This window comes from Lithobates pipiens, unplaced genomic scaffold, assembly GCF_037356315.1.
Source record: "Lithobates pipiens isolate NorthernLeopardFrog02 unplaced genomic scaffold, aLitPip1_a1.2 Scaffold_23, whole genome shotgun sequence".
In the NCBI taxonomy this organism is placed as follows: Eukaryota; Metazoa; Chordata; class Amphibia; order Anura; family Ranidae; genus Lithobates; species Lithobates pipiens.
Window position 1 is genome coordinate 200022555 of NW_027507785.1, and position 9767 is coordinate 200032321.

Below are 9767 nucleotides of genomic sequence, written 5' to 3' on the forward strand. Positions count from 1 at the left end.
GCCTCAAAGTATTCCTCCTGTCTGATAGCACATTCATGAGCTATAAAAGAAAAAGGAGGACAGGGAAGTGTTGTGTACCCCTACTCCTTCTATAGGGTGAAGCCAGCACTTCTTTAAAATTGTGCGCATCACTGGCCAACTGAATTTGGTGGCTGAAAATGGCTCAGACATTAAGCTCTGAACTATCTGGACCATTAGATGTGCACACACAAGCAAAAAGGCAGAAAATGAGAAAAGTGTTGCACAGACCCCTTCATCAGAGCATGGAGGAGAAGTTGAGATGTTCCCTCAGAAGATCTAGAAGAATCTTCTCTGCACAAGCAAGGAAGAAGTTGATCCTCTTCGAAAGGTAGGACCTTTCCAGATCTATACTTGTGTTATGTTTGGAATTGAGAAGTTGGGGTGTGGATTTGCTGTGTCAAGTGTGTGGATTTGGGGAGAGTAGGTGCAGGATTTTGGGTTTGCTGTGTGTGTATTTGGGGGGAAGGTGAGGAAGGGTGGGTTTGCTGTGTGTTTGATTTTGGGCCATGAGCCTCAAAGTATTCCTCCTGTCTGATAGCGCATTCATGTGCTATAAAAGAAAAAGGAGGACAGAGAAATGTTATGTACCCCTACTCTTCTTTAGGGTGAAGCCAGCACTTCATTAAAATTGTGCGCATCACTGGCCAACTGAATTTGGCGGCTGACCAATGGCTCAGACATTAAGCTCTGAACTATCTGGACCATCAGATGTGCACACACAAGAAAAAAGGCAGAAAATGAGAAAAGTGTTGCACAGACCCCTTCATCAGAGCATGGAGAAGTTGAGATGTTCCCTCTGAAGATCTAGAAGAATCTTCTCTGCACAAGCAAGGAAGAAGTTGATCCTCTTCGAAAGGTAGGACCTTTCCAGATCTATACTTGTGTTATGTTTGGAATTGAGACGTTGGGGTGTGGATTTGCTGTGTCAAGTGTGTGTATTTGGGGAGAGTAGGTGCAGGATTTTGGGTTTGCTGTGTGTGTATTTGGGGGGAAGGTGAGGAAGGGTGGGTTTGCTGTGTGTCTGATTTTGGGCCATGAGCCTCAAAGTATTCCTCCTGTCTGATAGCGCATTCATGAGCTATAAAAGAGAAAGGAGGACAGAGAAATGTTATGTACCCCTACTCTGCTTTAGGGTGAAGTCAGCACTTCATTAAAATTGTGCGCATCACTGGCCAACTGAATTTTGCGGCTGACCAATGGCTCAGACATTAAGCTTTGAACTATCTGGACCATCAGATGTGCACACACAAGAAAAAAGGCAGAAAATGAGAAAAGTGTTGCACAGACCCCTTCATCAGAGCATGGAGAAGTTGAGATGTTCCCTCTGAAGATCTAGAAGAATCTTCTCTGCACAAGCAAGGAAGAAGTTGATCCTCTTCGAAAGGTAGGACCTTTCCAGATCTATACTTGTGTTATGTTTGGAATTGAGACGTTGGGGTGTGGATTTGCTGTGTCAAGTGTGTGTATTTGGGGAGAGTAGGTGCAGGATTTTGGGTTTGCTGTGTGTGTATTTGGGGGGAAGGTGAGGAAGGGTGGGTTTGCTGTGTGTCTGATTTTGGGCCATGAGCCTCAAAGTATTCCTCCTGTCTGATAGCGCATTCATGAGCTATAAAAGAGAAAGGAGGACAGAGAAATGTTATGTACCCCTACTCTGCTTTAGGGTGAAGTCAGCACTTCATTAAAATTGTGCGCATCACTGGCCAACTGAATTTTGCGGCTGACCAATGGCTCAGACATTAAGCTCTGATCTATCTGGACCATCAGATGTGCACACACAAGCAAAAAGGCAGAAAATGAGAAAAGTGTTGCACAGACCCCTTCATCAGAGCATGGAGGAGAAGAGATGTTCCCTCAGAAGATCTAGAAGAATCTTCTCTGCACAAGTAAGGAAGAAGTTGATCCTCTTCGAAAGGTAGGACCTTTCCAGATCTATACTTGTGTTATGTTTGGAATTGAGAAGTTGGGGTGTGGATTTGCTGTGTCAATGTGTGTGTATTTGGGGAGAGTAGGTGCAGTATTTTGGGTTTGCTGTGTGTGTATTTGGGGGGAAGGTGAGGAAGGGTGGGTTTGCTGTGTGTCTGATATTGGGCCATAAGCCTCAAAGTATTCCTCCTGTCTGATAGCGCATTCATGAGCTATAAAAGAAAAAGGAGGACAGGGAAGTGTTGTGTTCCCCTACTCTGCTTAGGGGTGAAACCAGCACTTCATTAAAATTGTGCGCATCACTGGCCAACTGAATTTGGCGGCTGACCAATGGTTCAGAACTATCTGGACCATCAGATGTTCACACACAAGCAAAAAGGCAGAAAATAAGAAAAGTGTTGCACAGACCCCTTCATCAGAGCATAGAGGAGAAGTTGAGATGTTCCCTCAGAAGATCTAGAAGAATCTTCTCTGCACAAGCAAGGAAGAAGTTGATCCTCTTCGAAAAGGTAGGACCTTTCCAGATCTATACTTGTGTTATGTTTGGAATTGAGAAGTTGGGGTGTGGATTTGCTGTGTCAAGAGTGTGGATTTGGGGAGAGTAGGTGCAGGATTTGGGGTTTGCTGTGTGTGTATTTGGGGGGAAGGTGAGGAAGGGTGGGTTTGCTGTGTGTCTGATTTTGGGCCATGAGCCTCAAAGTATTCCTCCTGTCTGCTAGCGCATTCATGAGCTATAAAAGAAAAAGGAGAACAGAGAAATGTTATGTACCCCTACTCTTCTTTAGGGTCAAACCAGCACTTCATTAAAATTGTGCGCATCACTGGCCAACTGAATTTTGCGGCTGACCAATGGCTCAGACATTAAGCTCTGAACTATCTGGACCATCAGATGTGCACACACAAGAAAAAAGGCAGAAAATGAGAAAAGTGTTGCACAGACCCCTTCATCAGAGCATGGAGGAGAAGTTGAGATGTTCCCTCAGAAGATCTAGAAGAATCTTCTCTGCACAAGCAAGGAAGAAGTTGATCCTCTTCGAAAGGTAGGACCTTTCAGGATCTATACGTGTGTTATGTTTGGAATTGAGAAGTTGTGGTGTGGATTTGCTGTGTCAAGTGTTTTGATATGGAGAAAGTAGGTGCAGGATTTTGGGTTTGCTGTGTGTGTGTATTTTGTGGGAAGGTGAGGAAGGGTGGGTTTGCTGTGTGTCTGATTTTGGGCCATAATCCTCAAAGTATTCCTCCTGTCAGATAGCGCATTCATGAGCTATAAAAGAAAAAGGAGGACAGGGAAATGTTATGTACCCCTACTCTGCTTTAGGGTGAAGCCAGCACTTCATTAAAATTGTGCGCATCACTGGCCAACTGAATTTGGCGGCTGACCAATGGCTCAGACATTAAACTCTGAACTATCTGGACCATCAGATGTTCACACACAAGCAAAAAGGCAGAAAATAAGAAAAGTGTTGCACAGACCCCTTCATCAGAGCATAGAGGAGAAGTTGAGATGTTCCCTCAAAAGATCTAGAAGAATCTTCTCTGCACAAGCAAGGAAGAAGTTGATCCTCTTCGAAAGGTAGGACCTTTCCAGATCTATACGTGTGTTATGTTTGGAATTGAGAAGTTGGGGTGTGGATTTGCTGTGTCAAGTGTGTGTATTTGGGGAGAGTAGGTGCAGGATTTTGGGTTTGCTGTGTGTGTATTTGGGGGGAAGGTGAGGAAGGGTGGGTATGCTGTGTGTCTGATTTTGGGCCATGAACCTCAAAGTATTCCTCCTGTCTGATAGGGCATTTATGAGCTATAAAAGAAAAAGGAGGACAGAGAAATGTTATGTACCCCTACTCTGCTTTAGGGTGAAACCAGCACTTCACTAAAATTGTGCACATCACTGGCCAACTGAATTTGGTGAATGACCAATGGCTCAGACATTAAGCTCTGAACTATCTGGATCATCAGATGTGCACACACAAGAAAAAAGGCAGAAAATGAGAAAAGTGTTGCACAGACCCCTTCATCAGAGCATGGTGGAGAAGTTGAGATGTTTCCTCAGAAGATCTAGAAGAATCTTCTCTGCACAAGCAAGGAAGAAGTTGATCCTCTTCGAAAAGTAGGACCTTTCCAGATCTATACTTGTGTTATGTTTGGAATTGAGAAGTTGGGGTGTGGATTTGCTGTGTCAAGTGTGTGGATTTGGGGAGAGTATGTGCAGGATTTTGGGTTTGCTGTGTGTGTATTTGGGGGGAAGGTGAGGAAGGGTGGGTTTGCTGTGTGTCTGATTTTGGGCAATGAGCCTCAAAGTATTCCTCCTGTCTGATAGCGCATTCATGAGCTATAAAAGAAAAAGGAGGACAGAGAAATATTTTGTACCCCTACTCTGCTTTAGGGTGAAGCCAGCACTTCTTTAAAATTGTGCGCATCACTGGCCAACTGAATTTGGTGGCTGACAATGGCTCAGACATTAAGCTCTGAACTATCTGGACCATCAGATGTGCACACACAAGAAAAAAGGCAGAAAATGAGAAAAGTGTTGCACAGACCCCTTCATCAGAGCATGGAGGAGAAGTTGAGATGTTCCCTCAGAAGATCTAGAAGAATCTTCTCTGCACAAGCAAGGAAGAAGTTGATCCTCTTCGAAAGGTAGGACCTTTCCAGATCTATACTTGTGTTATGTTTGGAATTGAGAAGTTGGGGTGTGGATTTGCTGTGTCAAGTGTGTGGATTTGGGGAGAGTATGTGCAGGATTTTGGGTTTGCTGTGTGTGTATTTGGGGGGAAGGTGAGGAAGGGTGGGTTTGCTGTGTGTCTGATTTTGGGCCATGAGCCTCAAAGTATTCCTCCTGTCTGATAGCGCATTCATGAGCTATAAAAAAAAAAGGAGGACAGAGAAATGTTATGTACCCCTACTCTGCTTTAGGGTGAAGCCAGCACTTCTTTAAAATTGTGCGCATCACTGGCCAACTGAATTTGGTGGCTGACAATGGCTCAGACATTAAGCTCTGAACTATTTGGACCATCAGATGTGCACACACAAGAAAAAAGGCAGAAAATGAGAAAAGTGTTGCACAGACCCCTTCATCAGAGCATGGTGGAGAAGCTGAGATGATTCCTCAGAAGATCTAGAAGAATCTTCTCTGCACAAGCAAGGAAGAAGATGATCCTCTTCGAAAGGTAGGACCTTTCCAGATCTATACTTGTGTTATGTTTGGAATTGAGATGTTGGGGTGTGGATTTGCTGCGTCAAATGTGTGGATTTGGGGAGAGTAGGTGCAGGATTTGGGGTTTGCTGTGTGTGTATTTGGGGGGAAGGTGAGGAAGGGTGGGTTTGCTGTGTGTCTGATTTTGGGCCATGAGCCTCAATGTATTCCTCCTGTCTGATAGCGCATTCATGAGCTATAAAAGAAAAAGGAAGACAAAGAAATGTTATGTACCCCTACTCTTCTTTAGGGTGAAGCCTGCACTTCTTTAAAATTGTGCGCATCACTGGCCAACTGAATTTGGTGGCTGAACATGGCTCAGACATTAAGCTCTGAACTATCTGGACCATCAGATGTGCACACACAAGAAAAAAGGCAGAAAATGAGAAAAGTGTTGCACAGACCCCTTCATCAGAGCATGGTGGAGAAGTTGAGATGTTTCCTCAGAAGATCTAGAAGAATCTTCTCTGCACAAGCAAGGAAGAAGTTGATCCTCTTCGAAAGGTAGGACCTTTCCAGATCTATACTTGTGTTATGTTTGGAATTGAGAATTTGGGGTGTGGATTTGCTGTGTCAAGTGTGTGGATTTGGGGAGAGTATGTGCAGGATTTTGGGTTTGCTGTGTGTGTATTTGGGGGGAAGGTGAGGAAGGGTGGGTTTGCTGTGTGTCTGATTTTGGGCCATGAGCCTCAAAGTATTCCTCCTGTTTGATAGCGCATTCATGAGCTATAAAAGAAAAAGGAGGACAGAGAAATGTTATGTACCCCTACTCTGCTCTAGAGTGAAGCCAGCACTTCTTTAAAATTGTGCGCATCACTGGCCAACTGAATTTGGTGGCTGACAATGGCTCAGACATTAAGCTCTGAACTATCTGGACCATCAGATGTGCACACACAAGAAAAAAGGCAGAAAATGACAAAAGTGTTGCACAGACTCCTTCATCAGAGCATGGTGGAGAAGTTGAGATGTTTCCTCAGAAGATCTAGAAGAATCTTCTCTGCACAAGCAAGGAAGAAGTTGATCCTCTTCGAAAGGTAGGACCTTTCCAGATCTATACTTGTGTTATGTTTGGAATTGAGAAGTTGGGGTGTGGATTTGCTGCGTCAAGTGTGTGGATTTGGGGAGAGTAGGTGCAGGATTTTGGGTTTGCTGTGTGTATTTGGGGGGAAGGGTGGGTTTGCTGCGTGTTTGATTTTGGGCCATAAGCCTCAATGTATTCCTCCTGTCTGATAGCGCATTCATGTGCTATAAAAGAAAAAGGAGGACAGAGAAATGTTATGTACCCCTACTCTGCTTTAGGGTGAAACAAGCACTTCATTAAAATTGTGCGTATCACTGGCCAACTGAATTTGGCGGCTGACCAATGGCTCAGACATTAAGCTCTGAACTATCTGGACCATCAGATGTGCACACACAAGAAAAAAGGCAGAAAATGAGAAAATTGTTGCATAGACCCCTTCATCACAGCATAGAGGAGAAGTTGAGATGTTCCCTCAGAAGATCTAGAAGAATCTTCTCTGCACAAGCAAGGAAGAAGTTGATCCTCTTCGAAAGGTAGGACCTTTCGAGATCTATACGTGTGTTATGTTTGGAATTGAGACGTTGGGGTGTGGATTTGCTGCGTCAAGTGTGTGGATTTGGGGAGAGTAGGTGCAGGATTTTGGGTTTGCTGTGTGTGTATTTGGGGGGAAGGTGAGGAAGGGTGGGTTTGCTGTGTGTCTGATTTTGGGCCATGAGCCTCAAAGTATTCCTCCTATCTGATAGCGCATTCATGAGCTATAAAAGAAAAAGGAGGACAGAGAAATGTTATGTACCCCTACTCGGCTTTAGGGTGAAGCCAGCACTTCTTTAAAATTGTGCGCATTACTGGCCAACTGAATTTGGTGGCTGACAATGGCTCAGACATTAAGCTCTGAACTATCTGGACCATCAGATGTGCACACACAAGAAAAAAGGCAGAAAATGAGAAAAGTGTTGCACAGACCCCTTCATCAGAGCATGGTGGAGAAGCTGAGATGTTTCCTCAGAAGATCTAGAAGAATCTTCTCTGCACAAGCAAGGAAGAAGTTGATCCTCTTCGAAAGGTAGGACCTTTCCAGATCTATACTTGTGTTATGTTTGGAATTGAGAAGTTGGGGTGTGGATTTGCTGCGTCAAGTGTGTGGATTTGGGGAGAGTAGGTGCAGGATTTTGGGTTTGCTGTGTGTGTATTTGGGGGGAAGGTGAGGAAGGGTGGGTTTGCTGTGTGTCTGATTTTGGGCCATGAGCCTCAAAGTATTCCTCCTGTCTGATAGCGCATTCATGAGCTATAAAAGAAAAAGGAGGACAGAGAAATGTTATGTACCCCTACTCTGCTTTAGGGTGAAGCCAGCACTTCTTTAAAATTGTGCGCATCACTGGCCAACTGAATTGGCGGCTGACAATGGCTCAGACATTAAGCTCTGAACTATTTGGACCATCAGATGTGCACACACAAGAAAAAAGGCAGAAAATGAGAAAACTGTTGCACAGACCCCTTCATCAGAGCATGGTGGAGAAGCTGAGATGATTCCTCAGAAGATCTAGAAGAATCTTCTCTGCACAAGCAAGGAAGAAGTTGATCCTCTTCGAAAGGTAGGACCTTTCCAGATCTATACTTGTGTTATGTTTGGAATTGAGACGTTGGGGTGTGGATTTGCTGCGTCAAATGTGTGGATTTGGGGAGAGTAGGTGCAGGATTTTGGGTTTGCTGTGTGTGTATTTGGGGGGAAGGTGAGGAAGGGTGGTGTCACGACCACTCTGACGTTTCGGCCAAACACAGGAGTCTTACCCGTCGGAACCCGTCGTGGAGAGTCCGTCGTTCCCCTTGGACGCGCGCTAAAGCGAACGAACGCTTTCGCGTCGACGCGAACGCGCACACACACGCACGCAGGTCACGAACGGGTGCACGTGTACGTGCAAGGGCGCGCTGACCCGTCGTACGTCCGTTTGGCGCCCTAAGGCCTTCTTTAGTCACTGGCTCCCTCCTACCCGTGCTGTCCAGTCTACAGCGTGTCCGTGATCTTGCTTCCAGTATCTGTACCCGTTACCTTGGTTCCTGATATCCGGCTTGTTCCTTGACCCTGATCCGTTGCTGCCTGCCTACGACCTCTGCTTGTCTGACCACGTCTCTGCCTCATCCTCTGTACCTTGCTGACCGATTCCTGCTGACCCGGCCTGTACCCGACTCCGCTGTTCCTGTTGCCTGTCTGAGTTCCTGTGTTACCGGACGTCTGCTCTCCAGCCAGTCTCCGCACTTGTGCCTGCCCGCTACAGCCAAGCACCTCCTGCTCTGCCAACTTGCTGTCGGTGCCCAGCTGATTCTCCGGACCAGTACTACCTGCCAGGCACTTGTGCCCCCTGAGCTATTGAATACCTGTCTCCACCTCCAGGGGTTCTTTAACCAGGGGATACGAGGGGCCGCTCCCTGCATTCCAGGCTCAACTACTAGGTACGTGACAGTACTGGACAGCCATGTCCGAGCCTGCGCAGGGAGCCTCCCCCATGGACGAGCTCTGCCACCATCTGGCCGGCCTTACCCAGGCAGTTAAGAACCTTCAAGAGGGCTACGGTAGACTGGAGGAACAAATCCAGGCGCTATCCGCCTCTGCACCAGTGGCTGCTGGGGTCCATGCCCCACCGTCAGTCGTGATGCTCCCACCTGAGCCCAAGGTCCCAACTCCGGAACGATTCGCAGGAGACCGGAGCAAGTTCAGGGCGTTCCGCAACTCTTGCGAACTCTATTTCGCCCTACAACCCAGAACATTCTCTCTTGAAGCGACGAAAGTGGGATTTGTCATCTCCCTGCTAAGCAACGAACCCCAGGCCTGGGCACACCGTCTGTTGGAACGGAAGGACTCATCTTTAGACTCCATGGACATCTTCTTCCAGGCAATGTCCAGGCTCTATGAGGACCCCCAGTTAGCCGCAACTGCAGAAGCAGCCCTACGTGCCCTGCAACAAGGTCGCAGACCTGTGGAGGACTACGTCTCAGAGTTCAGACGATGGAGTGCAGACACAGATTGGAACAACGCGGCCTTGCGGTACCAGTTCCGCACGGGTCTCTCCGAGGCTCTGAAGGACGAGCTGGCACGTGTGGGTGTTCCCGAGACCCTGGAGGCCCTGATAGACGCTTCTATCCAGATTGACAGGCGTTTGAGGGAGCGCCGCCAAGAACGATCTTCCGCAACTTCCCGTCCGATTTGGATGCTACCACGGGTGCCTAGTCACCCAACTCCGCCTGCTCCAGTCGCATCCACATTGGACACCCCGGAGCCCATGCAGCTGGGGCTACTCCGCCCATCTTTGACTCTAGAAGAACGCCAGCGTCGTCGGGTCAACAATCTCTGCCTATACTGCGGAGAACCAGGGCACTTTGTTCGTTCCTGCCCAGCCAAGACGCGTAAGTGCCTCCTTGTCCCACCTGTTCCCTCACCTGTGTTGCCTGATAACATCTCCCATCTAGCTGTTCCTGTTCTCTTACAGCTTCCAGGAAGGACTGTCTCAACCCACGCGGTTATTGATTCCGGGGCATGCAGTGGCTTTGTAGATTCGTCCTTCGCCCGAAAGAACAGGATCCCTCTTAGACCAAGGGAGAAGGGGCTCTCGGTATACC